We start from the raw sequence: 25144 nt of genomic DNA, 5'->3' as shown, positions 1-25144 counted from the left end.
TGTGTGTAGATCACAGATATGTGGTTGAAAGTTGGCAACAGTAACCCTAGGGTGTTCAACATTAGCCCGGAAGTTGGAAAAACGGGCGCCGGGAGGCTCCAGAGGAGAGATAACTGGTTGCTGCAACAATTACTAGCCTCCCGTCCTTCAGTGACCTTCCCTGTGATAAAACAGAGGTACCTGCCAAAAATGAACGAAAACCGTTGCAAAACGAATGTTCGGGAGCCAAAACACGCAGTTCGGGATCCCGAAAATGGGCTGTTAAGCACCGAAAATGGCGTTCGGCCACGAAGTGGGTTTCTCAGACCCCAGTGTTCCTCAAAAGGGATTAAATAAGATGTATGCCATAAACCAGAGCAATAGGAGATGGTTAAGCGGTCCCGAACCGAGGCACACGGCCAACGGTCCCGAAAACCGGGAACCGGACTCCGAAATGGGAAAAAAGGCCTACGGCCACCAAATGTAGCCTACGGACATTGAGAGATGGTCTACGGGACCTCTCTCTCCCCTCAGGAAAAGAAACAGAGAAAACTGAGTCTGGTTCGCAAACCGAGACAAGGCACAGAAGAAGGTTCGGAAGTCCGGAGGCAGGGCTCACGGCCGCGACTCTGAAACTTCTGAACGAGCACATTATGCAACATCACCAAGCGCTCAATCGGTGACGTCTGAGTCTTAAGGTCGGTCAAAAATGGGGTGTCTACAGTTGCCCCTCTTTGACAGAACTCGGAAGTCACAAGTGACGGGAGTGAATGTCAAAGCCCAGAGACGACCCATTTTTGACAAGGCCGAAGACTTAGACAAACATACAAGATAAACAGAGATGTGCCCGCAGGCATGCCCGCAGGCAGGGGGCGAAATGCGAATGATATGCAAGAAGCCGAAGGTAACCCAATGATCATGCAAATGCAGCAAGCTGTAATGAAGCAAGTATTCGCAAATAGATGCAACAGTTTTAAGCAAGAATGCAAAGCAACAACTACATTTCATGCAGTTAAGAATGCGGAGGATCATTCAATCCCCGCCACGTCTCACACGGAGAAGATACGATACCTGCGCGATTCGTTTGGTTGCACCAGCCTCAATTGAACCGTACATACAATATCGTGCCTGTAAAAGAGAGAAATTGCAACAAATACAATATGCTGACAACATGTATTTAATGTGATGTCGAAAGTTCGACACACGCAGTGCCGGTGAGTGAATGCATCACAATGCAAGAATGGAACTTGCGTGACAACGTATGCTAAAACATGGAGGTATGCCAATATCAAGAAATGTACATGACAAGGCAAGTATGCTCATGAGAATGCAAGTTATGTGCATGATAGTACAAAACGAGCATAAATCAGGGTGTTCATTTGTCATGAAACAATGAGTACGGAAATGCGTGTTTCGGCGAAGGTAACTCGATCACGGCCTCCGATCCGCTTCCCTGAAAGGTTACAACTCATTCAAAAAGGATACACTTGGATTTCGATGAGTGATGATGAGGCATATGTCAGAACTTGAAGCTGAAGTCTCGACGGAGCAATTTCGCGACCGGAAGTGTACTTTTCTTGAACTTTTTCAGGTCCCGGGAACTCCGATCTTCCTCAAAATTTGCAGAGAGCTAGGTGGGCATGTGGGGAATATGGCCGGCCATTTATCTTCCCAAGGGGGGGTGGCCAACTGGTTTCCAATAAAGCTAATGGCTGGCCGGCCATTTCTGCAAAAAGCAGATAGCTGGCCGGCTAGAAATAGGGGCCGACCGGCCATGTGCTTTATCCGGGGGTATTTTGGTCTTTTTCCCTCCTTTTTGCATGCTTCTTCAACCAAGGCTTAAGGCCTATAAAAGGCAGCCGAGGCCCCTTCCTTTTCTTGCCTTCTACAACACTTTCCTCTCCAGATCTGAGTTTCACGCGCGTTTTCCAACGCCCCGCGCAAATTATTTCCGCAAAAACACTCAGTTTCAAGCACTTTGAAGCGATTAAATTCCGGCTTCGGAGCTTCTTTTTGCATTTTCGCCACTCGAGGTAAGTTTGTCTCAATATTTGGAATATTTTCTCGGGAGTTGACTTTTATTGACTTTTTCCAATTTTTGCTCATTTTGCTCATTTTGCTCCCTTTTGCAGATCTTCTGAAAAATGGCGGGTAATTCTCCTCACGGCGGAGGTTTTCCAGGTGCCAGCGATGATTTCGATCCCATGACTCTACCCCCGAGGACCCGACCTTTCATTCTCGGGAGGTACCGTTCGCCAGCACACGTCCTTCCACGCGCTGTCTTCCGTCACTTTACCAGTTTTGACGAGCGAGCACCCGGGGATCTGCTTCTCAGAGAGCCGGAGCAGCATCTCTCTCACGAGGCCCGAGAGGTATTTACCTCATCTTCTGTATTTTACATTTCGCACCCTTGCCATGCTTGAACATGCAGTTTAGCTTATGACATAGTACTTTGCTTACATCTTGAACATGTAGTTTCAACACTTGAATTTCTGAACACTCGGCTCATTAATTAATTGCGAACACACAGTCCACATTAGAACACACGGCTCAAACATTGATTTGTCGAACACACAGCCTGGATTTGAAGGTGAACACACAGCCCACACTTCAAATTTTCTGAACACGCAGCCCAGATTAGATAGTGAACACGCAGCCCACACTAGTTGAAATTTTGAACACGCAGCCCAAACTTCAAATTCTCTGAACATGCAGCCCAGATTAATAGTGAACACGCAGCCCACAATTTAACTGAAAGTTGAACACGCAGCCCAAACTTCAAATTTTCTGAACACGCAGCCCAGATAGATAGTGAACACGCAGCCCACAATTTAACTGAAAGTTGAACACGCAGCCCAAATTTCAAATTTTCTGAACACGCAGCCCAGATAGATAGTGAACACGCAGCCCACAATTTAACTGAAAGTTGAACACGCAGCCCAAATTTCAAATTTTCTGAACACGCAGCCCAGATAGATAGTGAACACGCAGCCCACAATTTAACTGAAAGTTGAACACGCAGCCCAAATCTCAAATTTTCTGAACAGCAGCCCAGATAGATAGTGAACACGCAGCCCATAATTTAACTGAAAGTTGAACACGCAGCCCAAACTTCAAATTTTCTGAACACGCAGCCCAGATAGATAGTGAACACGCAACCCACAATTTAACTGAAAGTTGAACACGCAGCCCAAACTTCAAATTTTCTGAACACGCAGCCCACAATTTAACTGAAAGTTGAACACGCAGCCCAAATTTCAAATTTTCTGAACACGCAGCCCAGATAGATAGTGAACACGCAGCCCACAATTTAACTGAAAGTTGAACACGCAGCCCAAACTTCAAATTTTCTGAACACGTAGCCCAGATAGATAGTGAACACGCAGCCCACAATTTAATTGAATTTGCATGTAGCTTATTCCACTTCATCGGCATACAACCCATTTCATCTCATTGGCACACAGCTCATTCATCTCATTGGCACACAGCTCATTTCATTCTCATTGGCACACAGCTCATTTCATTCTCATTGGCACATAGCCCATTCATTTCATTGGCACACAGCCCATTCATTCTCATTGGCACACAGCCCATTCATTTCATTGGCACACAGCCCATTCATTTCATTGGCACACAGCTCATTTCATTCTCATTGGCACACAGCCCATTCATTTCATTGGCACACAGCTCATTCATTTCATTATTTGACACATGTATTCATTCTGAATGCAGGTTTGTTCCCGCAGTGTGCGGGGATATGGTTCCACCATTGCGCGGGATTGGTATGCCGAGCTCCCGGAGGGTGTTCGAGACTTAGTCGACTTGGCAGGGTTTGGGCCATTCTGCGTCGGGTTGTCACGTTGTCCTGCCAGGAGGACGCTGATGGCAGCCCTGGTAGAGAGATGGTGGGACACCACCAATTCCTTTCATTTCTCTGCTACCGGGGATATGACCATGACCCCTTTTGACTTTGCTGTATTGACCGGCTTAGACGTCGGAGGTTGGTCCATCCCCTACGATGAGGATATGGGCGAGTGGGAGGCCGCCTGGATGTATCTATTGGGGGCTCACCCACCTGTTGACAGGGTCTCTGGGAGAGTCCGATACACTTGGTTCTCTTCCCACTTCCGGCGGGCGGAGATGGTGCCTGAGACTCCCGAGGGGACGGAGCAGTATGCCCGTGGTTTCCTGATGTTCCTCTTCGGGACTACCCTGTTCGCCGACAGAGGGAACACAGTTGGGCTATATTTGCTGAGCGCTCTAGTCGACCTATCACAGGTCCATCGTTATGACTGGGGTGGCGCCGGCCTGGCTACCCTTTACTTTTATATGAGCGCGACCTCCCGCGGGCGGGGCGACTTACTTGGCGGCTACTGGAGAGCCTGGGAGGTACTTTTCTGTCCCCTTTGATTTACATTTCTACTTCTCATTACTTGTACATTGCACACACACAGCACACTTTTACAGTCTGTATCTTGCTCTCAGCATTTCGTACTTACATTCTGCATTGCTTTTCTCAGCTATGGGTCTATGTATACTTCCCATCATTAGCCCCAGAGCTGGAGGTGGTAGGGATTCCCATGACTCCATATTCATTGGTGTTCGAGGGCCCACACCGGCCGAGACCTCGAGAGACCCTCCTTCGCCTGCGACAGTACTTTGACACTGTGCGACATTCAGAGGTACTTCAGAACTTTCAGTTCCTTTCATTCTCATCTTTGATTTGCTCTGTATATTCTCGATTTCTGATTGGTTTATGCATTTATCATCCGCAGATTACATGGCAGCCCTGGGTGTCCCTGGGTGACGGCCTCCGACTTCAGTATACCGGAGCGTCGGGCATTTCCCAGTACTGGGTCCTGCTCGAAGGGCCAGTTGGCAGGGTATGGTTCCTGGGTGAACGCTTTCTGCGCCAGGTATGGGGGTATCTTTCTCAGGATATTCCCGCAGTACCCCCAGCCAGTATGCGGACTGCTGACAGGCTCTCTTACTCAGAGGTAGTCGGCGCCATGCTGGGTACTGATGCTTTACTGCATATTGAGGAGGGGGACTACGCCACTTACCGTCACATATATTTGATGCCTCCATTGACGGAAGCTCGTATCCCGATGATGAGGCCTGCCGGTATGTCATCCTCGGGCCAGGCTCGGGCTCGGGCTGCAGACGCCCCTTCCACAAGCAGGGCTGGTACATCTAGAGGTGGGAGTAGACCGGTTCCTCCGGCTCCGTCGGTTCATCCTCATCCCGGATGGCCAGATATGCCTACTGAGTTGATGGTGTGGCAGTATGGGGCTAGCTTTCCGACTCCGATTCCACTAGAGCCTCCGATGCCCAGTGATCGATACGCCATTGATCCGGACTCGCCGCCGGTATGCTCCACTTGTTTTCATTCATCATTCAGATGTTTAGACACTCTTCTGTTCACTAATGATTATGAGCTCATTTTTGCAGCCATCGCGAGGGTACATGGAGGAGGTGGTTGGACTGGTGGCCACACTCGAGGGCATGGTCCTGCGTAGGGAGGCACAGTTGTCTGTCGCGGGCATTCAGGTACCCTTCAATTTTCTGGCATTTATCATACTTCTGATGACACGCTGATTTCTACTGCATCGATAGACCACTTGTGTAGAGCACATCTGACACACACCCCACTTGTACACTGTATTTACATGCACCCACTTCACGTAGCCTTTGCTTGTATCTGCATCTGATGTATATATTTGGACTGATGTATTTGAATTGAACTCTTTGTTTTCAGATGCCTTCATGGTCCGGTCAGCCGCAGGCCAGGCCACCCGGGCCTCCTTGGGGAGTTGGGCCATCTGGGCCTTTTCAGGGGGCGGGGCCATCTCGGCCTTCCAGAGGAGCCGGGCCTTCTAGGCCTTTTCGGGGAGCTCGAGGAGGGCCTGTCCGCAGACGCAGGGCTCACGTTGTGGAGGTGGAGCCTGATGAGGAGGAGGAGGATGCTGAGGAGGAGGAGGAGGCTACCGACCGTCAGTCAGAGACATCTGCTGAGGAGGGGGGCTCCGGTTTTGGCTCGGGGAATAGAGGCGAGGCTGAGGGGGATCTTGAGGATGACAGCTCCGACTCAGATGATGATGATGGTGCGGAGATTGTCCCGCAGAAGAGGATGAGGAGTGCTTCTCGTTCCCGCTCCCGAGGACTTTGACGTTGCTATTTCCTGCTTTATTTTTCTTTTTGCTAGTAGTTTGTAGCACTTTGCACATTGTTAGGCAGTTTTAATTTTTGTAAAACTTGTACCTTTGTTTGTTGTAAAGCATGATGAAATGAAATAGCTTTTGAAAAGATGTTTGTATTTTAAACTTTAGCATCGTATCGCATCAATTTATTTTGCACAAAAAGGAAATTGAATGGAAATGCGCATTGTGTAATCACCAAGTCAGGTAGTGAACCGACGCAACAAACTAAGCAACTCAACTTACTAAGATATAACAGAACCTTAGGAAGTTTACAACTCGATAAGCAAAATGCAACAACACAAATAAACAAGTCTTTAACAAAAATTGCTTAAACAGAGAGCAATGACTCAAAAACACAAAACACGTCCGCTCGACAAACAACTCGATAAGCAAAACAACAACTCGATAAGCAAAACTTAACAACAACAAAGTGTACTTCTGACGATCTGGGCCTCGGACGGATCCGGAATGAAGGCCTTTGACTTTCCCGTTGTATGGAAATGCTTGGGACTCTCCCTCGAAGGGTAAAACAGGGCCAAGGAGATACACTGCAGCATTGCCAGCCATCCCTGGGAGCTGGCCGGCCATTTTTTGTGGAGAGAGATAGCTGGCCGGCCATTTCTGAAAAAGTAGATGGCTGTCCAGCCAGAAAAGGTGGCCGGCCGGCCACTCAGTCCTGCAGCCTCCAGATTTTTGACACGTGTCCCCGTGAATAGTGTCTTCTCTTCTATAAAAGCCTCAACTTTGGGAACATTCATTTCATCTTAGTTTTAGACAAAGATGGAGGCGTTTCTCGCAGAAAATATCATATCTTGGATCTCTTCTCTAGATGGCTCGGAAAAGTTGAATTTTCGGGGTTTCGGCTTGAATGCACTATTCACGCTGAGCCGTACTTCGCTACAGCTTCCTTTTCTCCATGCCGCGGCAAGGTTCTGGAATCCAGTGACGCACGTTTTTAGCTTTGGCGACCAAGAGATGTGCCCCACTTTCAAAGATTTTCAGGTTTTGATGGAGTCTGAATGCTCTGAAGTGATCTTGCCCCAGCTCCTTTTTGGCCATGCTCAGGCTTTAGGGCGGATGTGTGGGCTCACGGCGCATGACGCTCGATCTCTGATCTGCAGTGGGGAACTGGACATCCTTGGCTTGATCCACCGTTTTTCCAACGCCAGTGATCGCAGCAACCATTATTGGCAGGGTTTCCGGCAACACGCCCTCTGCTTGTGTATGTTGTCTCACTTTCTGCTTTCCTCGGGCTTCGGCGGGGCTAGCATTCGCCTGATTGAAGTCGCCCAAGGTTTGAGAGAAGGAAAGAGCTGTATTGCCATGACCTTGGCCGAGACACTAATGGGCTTAGATTTTGTCTATCGCCGGGAGGCGACTAGGTTTGCTGGGAGTCCACTGCTGCTGCAGGTAATGTTTCCCACCCGACCTTACATATATATTTGCTCACATCACTCGACCCTCAGGCTCGGTTTTTCTCACAAAACCCTTGTCTCACTTTTCTCTCATCGTACATCTCTCTGTTCTTTATTCTCTCATTTTCCATCCCTCCCCTAGGTATGGTTAATGGACAAGTTGCAGGTTGTGGACTCTTGCCCGGCTTATTCAGCTCGAGGCTACTTATTTCGGCAGCGCCTTGTCAATGCTCTTGACGAAAGGTGGTGGTTCGATTGGATGTGCAACTTGTCTGCAGACAGCATTGCTTGGCGTTGTCCTTGGCTCAACCTCTCGGCAATGAGCTATAGTATGTCTCGGCTGACCGGGATTCAATTGGTTGGTCTAACCCACTGCGTATTCTATTTTTCGTTCCAGTTCCTGCGTCAGTTTGGCCATGATCAGACCTGCCCACCGGAGGGGATTGAGTACCCAGCCGCTTTCCCGGTCCGGGGTGCACAGCTTGCCCGATATGCTACGGCATGGAGGACTAGAGAGCTCCTGGCCCCTGCTTCAACTTTCAGTTGCACTTTGTCCGATGAGTGCGTGGATTGGCTCAATGAGGAGGCACAAGTTGGGCCTAGCTTGGCATCAGATGCTCCGTCCAGCTCTGGGAGGGGACGCAGAGATACTTGATCCAACTATGCCCCAAATTTATTGCTTATTTAGCATTTTCAAGTTTTCATTATGAATGTACTAAAAAAGCAACCTCGATTGTAATGCAAGAGCAGGAGAACTCTATTTTGAAATCAAATGAAATTGAAAGTTCTGGTATTGAAAATTTTCCGCTTAGGGTCCAAAAATGGTCTTAGTCGTAAAAAGATTGATTTGAACAAAGTCAACTTTTATTAAAACTTTTCAAAACTATTTTCGATGTGGATCAGAACTGGACACGCCGAAAATCTGTCACTGAGATGCACAACCCCAGATCCCTGCAACTGGAAAGTTGCCCCTAGTCTGAAGAACAATGCGGCACTCCATAGCAACGGAAAGTTGCCCCTAGTCTGAGTAACCTTGCACCGTCGCGGCAACGGAAAGTTGCCCCTAGTTTGAACAGCACTGTACCGGAGATCGCGATAAATGTTGATGGATAAAGATGACTAAGATGATCAAAAATGGACAGAGTTGATCGGGGAAAAGTTTATGGCTGAACTTCAAGGTAAAGTTGCCTACGTATCCCAAAGATGGGAATCAAGCCTTACGTAGTTCAGGCTAAGGTTCACTCGAGTATTTTCACTCTCCTTTTGCGCTCTAATTTTTGCCAAGGCCGCCCTTTGCGGGTTTTCAACCTTGCGAGCTCAGTTTTTATATTTTCTAATTTTTTGTGCTCTGACTTTTGCCTAGGTCGCCCTTTCGGGTTTTCGGCCTAGCGAGCCTCTCAAGGATAGTATTTCTTCAACTTGTCCATATTGATCGGTTGTGAGAACTCCAAGCCATCTAGATCCATCAGAACCACAGCTCCACCTGACCAGATAGCTTTGATGATGTAAGGACCAGTCCAATTAGGTTTGAACTTGCCCCTTGGGTCGTGGATGGGAGCTCGGTTGTTTTTGAGCACCAAATCTCCTTCTTTCAGATTCCTGGACTTAACCTTCTTGTTGAAAGCCCGGGCAATTATTCGTTGATAGCCTTGGATGTGGTACAGTGCTTTCAGTCTTCTTTCATCAAAGAGCATGAGTTCTTCGAATCTGCTTTGCTGCCAATCAGCTTCGGCTATCTGGCATTCAGCCAATACTCGTAACGACGGAACCTCAATCTCGATGGGTAGAACAGCCTCCATTCCATAAACCAATGAATATGGAGTTGCTCCAGTAGAAGTTCAGATTGAAGTCCTGTAGCCCCACAGAGCAAATGGCAGCTTGTCTGGCCAATCCCGATAGGTTCCCACCATCTTCTGTAGTATATGCTTGATATTCTTGTTGGCGGCCTCAACCGCTCCATTGGTCTGCGGCCTGTATGTAGATGACTTATGAAAAGCCACATTGTATTTCTCCAACAAGTCTATCACTTCTTTCTTGAAGTGGGAACCATTATCTGAAATTATTTCGTTTGGCACCCCGTAGCGACAGATGATGTTGTTCCTGATGAACTTTGCGATGTGCGACGCCTTCAACACCGCGTATGATTGGGCCTCGACCCACTTTGTGAAATAATCTATCGCTACTAGGATAAACTCATGCCCGTTTGACCCTTTCGGGGTAACAGCTCCGATCACATCAATTCCCCAGACTGAAAAAGGCCATGGCGAAGTCATGTTGTACAGTTTTGATGGCGGGATGTTCATGCGATTTGCATGGATTTGACACTTGTGGCATCGCCGAACAAAACTAATGCAATCCTCCTCCATGGTTGACCAATAGTAGCCCTGTCTGAGGATCTTTCTGGCCAACATTACTCCATTCATGTGTGCACCGCACTCTCCCCCATGGATGGCGTCCATCAGGCGTTTTGACTCTTCAGCTTCTACACAGAGCTTATGCATTCCCAGATAACCCCTTTTGTACAGCTTTCCCCCGCAGATGATAAACTGAGCAGCCATTCTCCTGACAGCCCTCTTATCTTTGGCATTTGCCCCTAGTGGATATGTCTCCTTTTCCAAGAAGTTCCAGATGTCGTAATACCAGGGGTTGCCGTCTTGAACCTCATCTATGGTGGAAATCGACTCGTATGCCGGCGCAAACTTCTGATCAATAATGACTGGACGCATCCGGACTCCGGACGGGATGTCTATCATAGAAGATAGAGTTGCTAGTGAATCTGCAAACCTGTTGTTCTCTCTTACGAGGTGGGTGAAATTTATCTTTTCAAGCCGAGGAATTAGCAGATCCAAGGTTTGGTGGTAAATTATCATCCTTTCCTCCTTGACTTTCCAATCTCCTTTTGCCTGAGACACAACAAGGTTCGAGTCCCCAATGACATCCAACCGTCTTGCCCCTAGTTCCAGGGCTGCTTCCAGGCCAGCAATACATGCCTCATACTCTGCTTCATTGTTGGAAACTTTGAACCGGAGCTTGAATGCTAAAGGGATACGGGAATCATCAGGCGCTATCAGCAACACCCCTATCCCATACCCATACTGGTTTGACGCTCCGTCAAAGTACATCGTCCAAGTTTCATCTTCGACGTGCAGAATGGCTTCATCTGGGAATAGATACTCAACCGCTTCATCCCCCTCAACCGGGTGGTCGGCAAGGAACTCCGCTACCGCTCTCCCTTTTACTGACTTGCGCGTTACATACTTCAAATCAAATTCGGAGAGCAACAACAGCCAACGAGCTAGCCTACCCGTAAGTGCTGGTTTCTCGAAGAGATATTTGATGGGATCCAAACGCGAAACCAACATTACTGAGTGAGCTAACAGGTAGTGCCGCAGCTTCCTGGTTGCCCATACCAAGGCCAAACAAGCCTTCTCCAGCGGTGTATAGCGGGTCTCGTAATCCAGCATCTTTTTGCTCAGATAGTATATGGCTCCTTCCACTTTGTCTTCTGACTCCTGCGCGAGCATGCAGCCCATGGTAGTCTCAGTTACCGAAAGGTACAATATCAACGGTCTCCCCGGCTCTGGTGGCGACAACACGGGTGGGTTCTGTAGATACTCTTTGATCTGCTCAAAAGCTGCTTGGCATCGGCCGTCCCATTGGAATTTCTTTCCTTTCTTCAGGAGACCAAAAAGTGGTTCACAAGTCAAGGTTAATTTAGAAATAAACCGTCTTATGAATTGCACTTTACCCAGAAAGCCTCACACCTCCTTTTCAGTCCTTGGTGGTGGCATTTCTAAGATGGCCTTGATTTTGGAAGGGTCGACCTCGATGCCCCTTTGCGTAATCAGAAACCCTAGCATCTTCCCTGCTGTAACACCAAACGTGCATTTCTGGGGATTCAGTCGCAGCCGAAACTCTTTGATCCTTTGAAAGAATTTTTGTAAGGCGGTGTAGTGGCCCTCTCTATCTTTGGACTTGACAATCATGTCGTCCACGTACACCTCGACCTCTTTATGGATCATATCATGCAATATTGTAGTTGCTGCCCGTTGATACGTAGCTCCAGCATTTTTCAACCCGAATGGCATCACTCTATAACAATATGTACCCCACGGGGTAGTAAACGCAGTCTTCTCCCGGTCTTCGGGTGCCATCACTATCTGATTATAGCCTGAGAAACCATCCATAAATGAAAGCAAGGCGTGCCCTGCTGTGAAATCCACCAATTCATCAATGTGTGGCAAGGGGAAGTCGTCCTTCGGACTGGCCCTGTTCAAATCTCTGAAGTCTACACAGACCCGAATTCTGCCGTCCTTCTTTGGCACCGGAACTATGTTGGCCAGCCAAGTTGGATATTCAGATACCAGCAGGAACCCTGCGTCAATTTGCTTGGTGACCTCTTCCTTAATTTTGAGGGCCCAGTCCGAGCGAATCCTTCTGAGTTTCTGTTTGACAGGGCGGGCCTCGGGATCAAGAGGGATCCGGTGCTGTACAATCTCAGGATCGATTCCAGGCATGTCTTCGTAGGACCACGCGAAAACATCTTTGAAATCTTTTAATAAAGCGACTAAGCGCTCGCGCTCCTCCGAAGACAACGTGGACTCGATCTGGACCAGCCGCGGGTCCTTCTCAGTACCAACATTCACAGTAGTGATTTCATCCATTAAAGGTTTAACAAATCTTTCCTGCTCTTGATCAATTAATCGTTGCAAAACTGGGGGAATTTCTTCCTCGCTGTTTTCATCAAAATTTTGAAAATCCTGATTTAAGCAATAAATCAAAGGCACAGAAAAATACTCGGAAACCACATCCACATCATTCTCATTAAATATTTCCAAGCCGTCAGATTCCTCTGTTACAACAGACTCAAAAGAAAATGAAAATGACGACCTAGACAGGACTGTGGCATCCGGGTTATCACTCCCAGGAATACCGGACTCAGACTCAGTCGAGCTGGAATCTGATTCTGACGCACAAGATTCGATAGAATCAGATTCCGGCTCACTACCTGACCCGGAACTGCTAGATAAAAAGCCTTCTTCATATTGCCAGATGAGAGAAGGTGCGATAGATGCATCCAAGATCGGCGCTGGAAAGCCCGCAGCTATTTCATCTCCAATCACAGAAACCGAAGAGTTATCCCCCAAGCACTCTTGGCCGATCGGAGGATCTGATAGTAGACTCGCCAGTGCTACCCCCATTTCAAGCTCTGTGCTCTCAGGATCCACTGTTTCACATTGCTCAACCTCAGTTGGTGGGTCTGTCTGCGCTTCGGCAACGTCATCCCCAGATAATTGTATGTCGAAGAAGATTTCAAAACCAGGCACGTGCTCCCCCTCCGCGTTTTGCCATGGCTCCGGGAAGCCGCAGAATGGAAAATCTTCCCCCTCCCGGATGAAACGTCCGTTTAGGGTACCCCAGATGGGCCTGCGCATTAACTCAAATGGCTTCCCGGCCTTCTTTGCTCTGGCCCTTCCGGCCATTTCTTTTCCTTTCCTCACCCAATCTTCCTTGGTGGGCAGATAACCCAGTCCAAAAGTGTGAGGGTTGTGTGGCACTTCGGCCAACACTGAGACGCCCTTCCGGCCGCTTCTCCCTAATCCCATCTCGGGGGTATGTTTTAGCTTGTTCATGAGGTAGATAGATTGTGCACTAACATACATGCCCTCATTCACAGCCATGACATTCTGCACCACTTGAGCCTCGGCCAAAGTGAATCCCGACAAAAACACATCCTCCGTGCCGTGCTCGATCTCCAAGACAGGTGTAGACACTTCCGGCGGCGGATGGATTGATGAATTCCCAAAAACTATCGCTACCCCTTTCCCGTGGGGGTACTTTAGCATCTGATGTAGAGTGGAAGAGACTGCTTTGACCTGGTGCAACCACGGTCGCCCCAAAAGTAGGTTAAAGGTTGCGGGAACGTCCAAGATATGAAATTCGATACTGTGTTGTCCTGGACCAACCTTGGTTTGAATTTTAGCAGTCCCCATCACTTCTCTGCTGGTATTGTCGTATGCTCTGATCACTTGGGTAGTTGGGACGAAGTCCGCGGGTTTTAACCCGATTGCATATGCCGTTCTGGTCGGGCAGACATTAATCGCAGACCCGGTATCAACAAGTACCACCGGTATCCACTTATCTCTACATTCCGCAGAAATATAGAGAGGTTTGTTATGACTTGTGCCCTCAGGCGGTAGCTCCTTGTCCGAAAAGGTTAATGCCGGGGAACCTCCTCCCGGAAAAACCAGCCCAACCAGCTGTTCAGGCGTGGTGTCTATGGAGAGTTTGGACTTGTCCATAGCAGATAGGACAGCTTCTATGTGTACTCGTGATGCCATTAGCAGTCCCCAGATGGAGATGGCCGCTTGTATTTTCTTTAACTGTTTCAGCACAGCTTCATCTTCAATCTGCTTCTCCTTCTGTCTCTCCGCTTCTCTATCTTTCCCGGATGCCTCGGGTTGGTCCAGGTGTGGGGGTTTGAAGTACCGCCCACTTCTTGTCATATGGTCAACCTCATCGAGGTACCAAGTATCATCTGGCTGGTTATTCCCCCAGTCTTCATCGGTGTGGGCAAGACACAAATCGTCATCTTCCCACCACATTCCGCTGGCAGCCAACAGACACCTGTCTGGCTCCGGTCCACTCGCACTCTCAGTGCTCTCTGTCCATATGCTCGCAGCATTGTCTGTCTTCGTGCACACAGCACTTTCGGTCCCCTCAGGGCCTTTAGCTTTTCTAATTCTCTCAGCCTCCTCAAACTTTCCTTGTTCCAGCTGCATCAGTACAGCTGTTTGTTCAACAGTTCCCACATCCATAATGCCCTGATCCATCCCCCCGAATCATGCATAGCTCTCCTGTCTCTGGCAATTCTACACTTAGCCCAATTCGGCTCGTTGATAGGATATACTTGCTTGGATCATAAGCTTCCCCAGCAAAATTCTGCCCAGTCCCAGATTCAGCAATCTCATTTTCTCCCAAAATCTGCCCTGCACTGTCTTCGACGGTCACCACCATCGGTTCTGGTTGGGTTTTAGAGATGTCCACCATGCACAAGAAGTCAGTGCAATCGGGGAGGAGCACCTCCGGCTTGGGTAGGTGGGTGGGAGTAATATAGATGCTAGGATCGTAAGATGCGACCCCAGTCTGGATAAAGTTAATTCTTTTGGGAGGAGGAGCTTGGTTATGTGATGGGAGAGGGTTTGTTGTGACATTGGGTTTATCAGGAGGTCCGATCACCTATTTGTCAATAAGATCTTGGATCTCATGACGCAATCTGTAACAACGATCGGTGTCATGACCGTGTTGTTGGTGATATGCGCAGTACTTTGACGGGTCGTAAGAGGGGGGGAGTGGATTCGGTAATGGCTTTGGTTCCAGGGGTTTTAAATGATTTTTTCTGATCAATATTCCCAGAACTTTAGTCAGAGGCATATATAGTGGGGTAAAGGTTCTTTGGCCTCGCGGTTGGAATCGGTTGTTTTGTGTGTTGCTTTCGGACGCGCCGGAGAAGGGTGTGGCAGTCATGGGCCTTGGAGGGGGAGGGGGAGTGGTGGTGACCATACCAACTTCCGAGGCTCTCGTATTTGCAGCGCCACTCGGGCCCGCATTGTTGTTACGGTTAAAGGTCCTCCTCGGTTGTTCCCTGTCATGGTCAAACAGACCTTGTTTCATTGCGTCTTCGATTTGCACCCCCATATCATGTAAATCTGCAAAAGTAGGAAAGGGGACTACAATCATTCTCAGCATCAGTTTTGGGTGGAGATTGCGCACAATCATCCGGATTTGATCTTTGTCCGTGGGCCTTAAAGTCATCATTGACGCCTTCGCCCTCCATCGGATCACAAAGTCCGAAAAAGATTCCTTAGGCTCTTGCCTTGTCGTTTCAAGATCACAGGTTGTGACCTCGATCTGAGTGTTGTATGAATATTGTGCGACAAAGGCCTCAGCCATTTCATCCCAATTCTTTTTCACTTCATCTTGTAATCTTGCGTACCAATGGGAGGCCACACCCGACAGGGTTCGGCCGAATAGTGAGAGCTTCTGTGGTCGTGTTAGGCCCATTGGCCGCAAGACGTCTGTGAACAGTCGGATATGGACCATGGGGTCGCCGGTCCCATCAAAACGGTCGATTTGTGGCATTTTGAACCTATCGGGGAGTGTTACGGCCACCTCGGTATATCCATCCTCGATATCCGGCATAGCCTTGACCCCTTGGGATTTCTTAAAGAGCTTCTCCAGTTTGCTCAATTTCAGAGCTGTATGATCAACCTCGACCTCGAAGGGAGAGTCCGGGTGATTGGATGTATGGACCTTGGACAGTTGTGGTAGAAGCGGGGGCGGAGCTGGCCCCGTTGGAAGATTCGTGTCCTCTTGTACATTTTGGACATGCGGCAGGGTATTCTAGGCATTTGGTGGGGCGTTCTGAACAGTAGGTGCCTGCTCAGGTAATGGAGCCCCTGTCGGAGGAGGAATTTGGTGTGAAGCAGACGCTGTATTCTGTTGTTGCAGCCTGGTGATTAGTTCGGCCTGTTGGGCCATGATCGCGGCCTGCTGTTTGGAAAACTCCGTTTGACGGGTGGCATCATCATGCATCTGTCTCATGCTCTCCTGCATCTGGCGCATTAGAGCCTCCATCCCTGACGTATTTTGCTGATCCATCTGTCTAACTGGTATGTCTATTCCTACAGCAGTAATTGAGACCTCAGTCTTATAGTCCTCTGATGAAGTAACCCACTGCTCTGACAACCTCTGTTCTGACACACTGCGCCTTTTCGGCTTCCTTCTGGTGACAGGGGGTAGAGAATGGAACACTGGCTGTCCGTCGATTAGATCCGCAGATCGATGGAGTCGACGACCTCGTGTACCGAACTGATGCCCGCAGGTCTGATGCTGAAACTCATGTACTGAACTGATGGCCGCAGGCTTGATATTCAAACTCATATACTGATCTGATGCCCGCAGGCTTGATACTGTCAATACTGAACTGAAGCCCGCAGGCTTGATACCCAAACTCATATACTGGTGCATGCATTCCTGTAGAGACGCACTCTAAAGCACATAACAGATAAGTGAGAGCCAAAACACCCCTATGTTGGGGTAGGGTTTCTCTGTCCTATTTTGTCAGGAGCTAGGGTTTCACTACGCACGCAGCGGTTTCAAACAACCTGTAAACGGGTAAGCAACCTGTCCTAGTTTGGAATGGTCACTATGGATCCGAATATGCACTAGGTCGAATGGTCAAAGAGGGTGCCCCGGTAAAACCGGGGTTTGTGTTCCCATACTGGCAGAGCCCACAACCGGTCAGCCTTATGGTCATGCCTTGACAAGACAAGCCTCCGGCAAACTGTTCAGGAATAGCATATGGCAAACACGGTGTCCTAGGCGCACCAATGCAAATGCAATGCAAAGAAACACACAAGTGTAGTAAAAAACAAATATCAAGAGTTCGAGTTAAGTTCTCTAATTCCCCAACAGAGTCGCCAGAAACTGTAGACGTCCCCGAACGCCCCGGGAGGAACGAGCTCCCGTTCTGTTCATTTGGGGTCACTACAGCTCGGACTCTTGAATGTCACGGTTCCTAATCTGAACCAAAGAGTCCAAATCCGGCAAATCGTTTTTGAGAAAACTGATTTTTGAAAAAGTAGTGCCAAACATGGACTGCTTTGCCAGATACAGAGTCGCCACCTAAATATTTTATTTTGGGAAATTTAGGAAACCCTGACTCGGTGCCAAAAGGCCACGTGTCCGTCATCACCAAAGTTGCCTCGGCTCGGGAACTTGGGTACGATTGGGGAAGGTCACTTCGTGAGCACCCCCGCTCGCCCGGTCATAGACCTGCCTCTACTAACCATGATATCAATTTTTGAAAACATTGTGAGTTCTTATTCCGGTTATTAGCCTAGGTTACTATGTGATGCTCACAGCATATAAGTATAGACCGGGTCGCCCAAATTGGAACAAAACATTTCATGCTTGTCTTTGAAAATGGTTTGCTACCCGCAGGTAGGCTTTAAAACATTTGATGATTTATTCCAATTTAAGTAACCCAACCTTCACCCACAGGCATTCAGGCAGTTATATCAGATAAGCACATAGCCTCATGGTAAACATGCTATTCATGGCAGCACTCACACGCATGCAAGGATGCTAAAGCATAAAACTTACCGAGTACTCCAAGCCAAAATAGGAATTCATTAGAAATCATGCATGATCCTAACTATACAGAAATGCCTAATGCAACACATGCAAAATGCAACTATAGCAGGCTCGGCTATTCTAAGATGGTATATGAAATGTTACAGCTAACATGTATTCAATTTGGAATTGAAATACGAATGCAGTTAGTATGATGCGCCGAGCCCGGTGCATGCAAAACAAGTGAATGATGCAAACATGCTGTCATGCTTTATGCTAATTGAAATATGCCTTAATCTAACCATCATAAGCTGGTAAATAAAAGGGAGAAAGACGTGGGGTTGGAAGACATACAACATACACACGCACACTTATTACAGTTGTGCCCTCGCGCAGAGGGTCCGAATAAATATACAGTCCAAATATTACAGTCCCGAATAAAAGAATAATACAGTCCAAAATATTACAAAATCCTAATTAATTAACAAATTAACTAAGAAAACAAGTAAACTGGCATGTAAGCCAGGGACTGCCTTGCTTCTGATAGATGATGCATGTCCGGATTGTCTTGCGCGGAAATCCACCGGAATGCCCCAATTAGCCTCTGTTTACACCTGTTCTTGACATGCGTGCCAAGCCCCAAAAAAGTTGCTGATTCTTCGTTTTGCTGCAATAGAGAGCAGGAAAGGGGCATAGCAATGTATTTGCACAGATATATGCATGTCTCGATCATCTTGCCACCAATCACGCATACTGAGGCATGATGGCCGAGGAGTCGAAATGCACAACTCAATATAGGATGAATGCACATGAAACTACAGCTAAAACCTAACTCCATCATGGATAATCCGGAGTGTCGGTGACTGGGGAATTGAGACACATTCCGTCACTCGGAGTACGAAATGTACCTCGTTTCCCGTGCCCGGGCTAACTCCTATTCCGGACATGATGCAATATGCATGGTATGCATGAAATGCAACTAAGATATAATCCTAATATATTCAATGCTATGGAATGACATGCCTCGAAATACGTGCATGCAGGCACGCAAACCGAGAAAATGACATGTGTCTCGAAATACGTGCACGCGGGCACGCAAACTGAGGTGATGATATGTGTCTCGAAATGCGTGCACGCGGGCACGCAAACCGAGGCGATGATATGTGTCTTGCAATCCGTGCACGCGGGCACGCAAACCGAGGCGATGATATGTGTCTCGAAATGCGTGCACGCGGGCACGCAAACCGAGAAAATGACATGTGTCTCAAAATGCGTGCACGCAGGCACGCAAACCGAGGCAATGATATATGTCTCGAAATGCGTGCACGCGGGCACGCAAACCGAGGCGATGATATGTGTCTCGAAATGCGTGCACGCGGGCACGCAAACCGAGGCGATGATAAAATATGATGAAATGACATGGAAACATGACATGGGCTTATACCAACATGAGTGAGCCTCAGCCACACTTACATAGGATGCCGGCAGGTAAAAATAGAGTGTCTTGAAATGCGTGCACACGGGCACGCAAACCGAGGTGATGACAAAATATGATGAAATGACATGGAAACATGACATGGGCTTATACCAACATGAGTGAGCCTCAGCCACACTCACATAGGATGCCAGCAGGTAAAAATGGAGTGCCTCGAAATGCGTGCACACGGGAACGCAAACCGAGGCGATGACAAAATATGATGAAATGACATGGAAATGATAGCAATCATGCTAATGGAATTTCAGCAGTAGAATATGGGGGAAAACAGTCCCGAAATGAGGCGAAATGACATGAAATGCAAGGAATTGTCCCGAAATGTGAATTTAGGCACCCGAAATGACCTATAGCTATGCCAAACATGTACAATATGGGCATGCAATGCAAATACAGAAGCTAGACAGTCCCAAAAAATTCACTTTCACAGTTATAAGAATGGCCAAACAGCAAGCATAGGTATGGTAAAAATAACATGCAAGAATAGGGGCCAAAAGAGGGGTAATGAAGCAAGTGATATAAGCAAAACCCAAACTGAAAAATTTCCTTCTACAACATTGAAGAGAGACCAAAAATATGAATATTTACAGTATATGGAAGCCTCAAAATCAGTATACAAACATGATAGAAATGTGATGCAAAATAAGGCTCAAAAGTGGCTATAACATGAGGTATGCAAAATAATCACCAAACAGCCAAAGACCCTTAACAAAACATGTATAATGGACCAAAATAAGCACTTTTATAGAACTGTAAAATGGCCAAAAACAAAAGCATGGTAGGCTAACTAAACATGCAAGAATGGGGAATAAAAGAGGGATATAACATGAAGTGACCTATGGAAGCCCCAAACCATGAAAAGACCTAAATGAAACATGAAGCATGGACCAAAATAAGAACTTTTTCAGAACTGTAAAATGGCCAAAAACAAAAGCATGGTAGGCTGCCATTGCATGCAAGAATGGGGAAGAAAAGGGGAGTATAAAGGTAGGTACAACATGGAAGTCCCAAATGGTGTTGAGCCCTTCTTCAATGTTTGAGAGGGCCTCAAAATAAGCCTAATATCAGTTTACAACATGCTCGAAAATAAATTTCTCATGGGTCAAAAATAGCATGCAAAACTATGACATACAAGAGGATTAATGAAGCAAGTGTGTCATGGAGGGCTCAAACAGGGTTGAGCCCTTAATGAAAAGTGAAGATGAGCTCAAAAGAGGGCCCTTTTCAGTTAGGTCCGGAGCTTGAAACAAAAAGCAAGTGGGGCTTAGAAATAAATCAAGAAAAAGGGTCAAAAGGGTAAAAGTATTACTTACCCTTGAAGACTCAAACTTTTGTTGCTTCTTGGATGAATTTGCAGCTTCTTTAGCCTTTGAGAAACCTTCCTTGTTGCTGGAAATGAGGTGGTGGTGGTAGAGCTTGGTGGTGTAGAAGAAATGGAGCTTAGGGATTTAGGGTTTTTCAAAGAATTGAGAAGGATGAAGATGGAGTTGAGTATGGAGACTTGAAGAACAATTTTTCTAACCCTTGTAAGTGAAGCCACCAGCTGGTTATAAGGGTTCAAAAGGGGGTGTAAAGGTGGGGGAAAAGGAGAGCAAAATTCCCCCACAAAATATCCCCCGGGTAAATATCTTTTCTGGGGGATATTGCCCCACAGCTGTAAAGTGCACAGTGTAAGGAACACGGCCGGCCTATCACTTTTGCTCTAGGTGGCCGGCCGGCCACACCCCCTAGCCGGCCGGCTAGGGGTCAAAAGGTTCAATCAAATTTTCTGGCCGGCCAGCAACTGATGAGGTACTCCTATGTGTATACAACACAACCATGTGGTTAAAACTCCAAGAAAGTGGGCCTAAGGGGTTCAACATTAGCTCGGAAAGAGGGGTTCAAAAGGGTCAATTTGAATTAATGGCCGGCCATGAACTTTTAGGGTCCTCTCATGTGTGTACATCACAAATATGTGGTTCAAAGTTCGAGAAAAAGGGTCCAAGGGGTTCAACATTAGCCCGGAAGAAAGGGGTCAAAAGGGTCAGGTAACCTTAATGGCCGGCCACCAAATTTTAGGGGCCTCCCATGTGTGTAGATCACAGATATGTGGTTGAAAGTTGGCAACACTAACCCTAGGGTGTTCAACATTAGCCCGGAAGTTGGAAAAACGGGCGCCGGGAGGCTCCGGAGGAGAGATAACTGGTTGCTACAACAATTACTAGCCTCCCATCCTTCAGTGACCTTCCCCGTGATAAAACAGAGGTACCTGCCAAAAATGAACGAAAACCGTTGCAAAACGAATGTTCGGGAGCCAAAACACGCAGTTCGGGATCCCGAAAATGGGCTGTTAAGCACCGAAAATGGCGTTTGGCCACGAAGTGGGTTTCTCAGACTCCAGTGTTCCTCAAAAGGGATTAAATAAGATGTATACCAAAAACCAGAGCAATAGGAGATGGTTAAGCGGTCCCGAACCGAGACACACGGCCAACGGTCCCGAAAACCGGGAACCGGACTCCGAAATGGGAAAAAAGGCCTACGGCCACCAAATGTAGCCTACGGACATTGAGAGATGGTCTACGGGACCTCTCCCTCCCCTCAGGAAAAGAAACAGAGAAAACCGAGTCTGGTTCGCAAACCGAGACAAGGCACAGAAGAAGGTTCGGAAGTCCGGAGGCAGGGCTCACGGCCGCGACTCTGAAACTTCTGAACGAGCACATTATGCAACATCACCAAGCGCTCAATCGGTGACGTCTGAGTCTTAAGGTCGGTCAAAAATGGGGTGTCTACAGCTACGCTAAGCTAATTACTACAAACCAACTAATTAACTATTCTAGCTAATAAATTATTACAACACAATTGAATAACTAGCTGAGCTAAGCTAATTAAAATAATACAAAGTAGATTAAACTGATTAATTACAACACAAGTAATAATTAGCTTCAACTAGCTAATAAAGCGATAAAGATGGCCTTGTGGGCGAAGGAGACATGCATGCTCGGTTGTTTCCTCCCGAAAATGCTCTTGCCTTGTGTAGACACCCCATTTTTGACCGTCCTCAAGACTTGGACATCATCATTTGAACACTCGATAATTATCCATGCTTGTGTTCATTTTGAGTTCTCAAAGGTCTCGCCTGCGCACCTTACCTTAGGATCTCTCAACTTGCTTGTTTTGTGCTTGGTTGTGGACTAAGGACTTGTAGTTTTTGCTTCTGAGGGAAGAGGGTGGCTTGTTGGCCATCCCTATAACCCATCAGCTAAGGCCTTGTGCAATCGGCCTTGTTTTCTTGCCATCGGCCATAAGTGGTGGCCGATCGGCACTCCTTTTGGTCGATCAGCCAAATTTCTTGGCCGAGACCTTTCTATCTGCTTTTGTAGATATTTTTGTGACAGCTGTGACAGTTGGTGAGCACAATTTTCATCCTTCATACACGTGTATGGAGGGATTGAATCAAGACTCAAGCTTGTTCAACAAGCTTGAGAATTGAATTTCCATAAGAAGAGAGGCCCCTCTCCCTTTCCAGAGGTTCTGAAATCTTGATATACAAAACATATATCACTATCTCTCTGTATTTTACCTCTCTCTCTCCATTTGCTATTGTTTGTGCTCAAAAGTGTAAATTCTTCACACTATTGCACACAAACACCTACTAGAACACTATCCTTTTGTTGCTGAGATACTTAGGAGTTGGTGTTCGTGTTTTTGGGTTGGTTTGAACTTAGAAAAGTTGTTGGAGTTGTGTTCTTGAAGGTGTTCTTCAAGGGTGAGAAACTAACCTTTTCATCCCTTGTTTTGGCTTAAGCTTTTAGACCTATTAGCATGCTGATTTAAGCTTAACTTTCTACTATAAAAAGTTCTGATTTTTCATGCTTGTGATGTTTGTTTAAGGTCACTTTTGTGTTGGGGGTAGTCTACCCCCTCTTAGGCCTTGTTTGGCCTTGTTTTGAACCATCCTTTTAAGCTATTGGGACCACCTTATTTGGGCCTTCTCACCACTAAAATCCAGAGGATTTTTAGTGGTGGAAAGTTGGTTTTGAGGTCCCAAATAGGAGAGGGTCATCCCCTCTCCTTGTGTCTTGTATGCTAGTATAAATGGCTCATAATAGTAGCATGTTTGCTTAACGTGTTTTGGTTCCATTTCAGCAACTTTTTGGTGTTATTTTAGCATGCTTCAACTCTGTTTTAAGTTGGTTTGATAGCATCTTGCATGCTTCACATACTTGTAGAGCAATCTTGCATGCCAGCATAACATGCATCATGTGTTTGGACCATCATTCTTGCATGTTTTGGCTCAACTCAAAGAAGCTTTTAGCCTTGTTTTACAATGCTTAAGCTCTGATTTGTGTTGTCTTAGTCATGCATGCATTGTTTTGTATAGCCATGGTTCAATCTAGCTTGTTAGCTTTGTGTATCAAGTCCACTAGCATGCATTGCTTAGACTATTCTCATGATTTGGCATCATTTGAAATGATATTTCAGTGCATGTTTCATGGTCATACACTTGCCCTTGTCATTCGTTCAATGCTTTGAAGAGTTGGTGTTTTATGCCTTAAGAGTGGGTCATTGTGCACGCCTCTATACTTAGGCCTTTGAGCCGTCATTTTAGTGTGTATTTGGGCTTGTTTTTCCATAATATAGCTCTAATTTTTGTTGTCAAAGTCATGCCATGTTTGGTTTTGGGAGGTGTAGTGTAATCCTCTTGTTTGGTCTTATATGCATCGTGCCTTATGCCCCTTATGCTGGTTTGTTTTGGCTTTGCTCCATGCATAATTTAGACTCATTTTGGCATGATTTAGGACTGTTTTGGGTTGTACTTGCCATATGCTTCATGTTTTGTATAGCTGTGGTGTAAGTTCCTTTTGCTAGCTTCAAGCTTTAAGCCTCTTGCATGCCATACTTGTATCGTTTGGTTGATTTGGCATCATTGCATGCATTATTTCAGAGCTTATAGTGTGGTCATACACTTGCATTTGTTACTCCTTTCTCATGTTTGAGGGTTGTGATTTTATGCCTTAATTCTTGAGCCATTAGGCATGCATGCTTGTTTTGCATTTCATGCCTTCATTTCACCATTCTGGGCACTGATTTGGGCATGATTGAGGTCTATCCATTTTAGTTTAAGTCCAATTTGCATGTTGTTCAAATATTGTTACATAGCATCATGCTTGCATGTTTGGGTTGCATTGTGTTTTGCATGCTTGTTGCTTGCATTGTTGATACATGCTTGGTGCATTGCATGTTGTTGCATGCTTGTTGCATTGCATGATTTTGCATGCTTGCTGCATTGCATTGTGTGTGCATGCCTTGCCTCTTGATCAAACATGATAGAGGTTAAGGTCCCTTATGTGTTTTCGTGCATTCATGTGATATTGATTTATGTAACTTGGCCTCTTCGGCCATCATGCATCGAAATGTGTGATTCATGGCTCGAGAGCCGAGCACTGCACTCCTTTGAGTTTCAAACATGATAAGGGGTGTAGTTGCACAACATTTTCTTGCAAATGTATTGCCATGCCTCTGTTTGTACTCTGCTGTAACAAAATGAGCAGTCTGCAGGAAGAGATAGCCGATCGGCTAGAAATGTTTGGCCGATAGCCTCATATTTGGTCGATGACCATTGTCTACTGGCCGATGGCTACCTGTCATGGCTGATGACCTCTCAGAGTGTCCATGAGGTGGTTCAGAAGCATCACTGAAGTTGGCATAATTTTCAGAGGTGCAGAAGTGTGCAAATAGAGGCAACATGAGGCATGGCAACGGATTTTCGAGCGAAGTCGATCGAGCATGCATATGACCCTCTTCTCGAGGCCGTTTTAACTGTTTTGATTAGTTAGTTAATTTGTAATTAATTAGTTAATGTGTTAGCTAATTTAATTCATCGTTGTAAATTCTTAATTAGCTTAGCTTAGCTAATTTTAAATTCGGTGTTGTAATAATTA

General features: G+C 46.7%; 1 long non-coding RNA gene across 1 annotated transcript; it reads left to right on the top strand.

Annotated features, from left to right (window-relative positions):
• Positions 1-4229: 4229 nt before the first annotated feature.
• LOC145799196 (uncharacterized) lies at positions 4230-4830 on the top strand. Its single transcript, XR_014341223.1, has 3 exons — positions 4230-4368; positions 4500-4661; positions 4755-4830. It is a non-coding gene; the product is annotated as an uncharacterized LOC145799196 (long non-coding RNA).
• The last annotated feature ends 20314 nt before the right edge of the window (positions 4831-25144 follow it).

This window comes from Camellia sinensis, chromosome 9 (genome assembly GCF_055761805.1).
Source record: "Camellia sinensis isolate YWXY chromosome 9, ASM5576180v1, whole genome shotgun sequence".
Classification (NCBI taxonomy): Eukaryota; Viridiplantae; Streptophyta; class Magnoliopsida; order Ericales; family Theaceae; genus Camellia; species Camellia sinensis.
The sequence above is the reverse complement of the archived record's forward strand: the minus strand, read 5'-3'. Positions and strand labels throughout refer to the sequence as shown.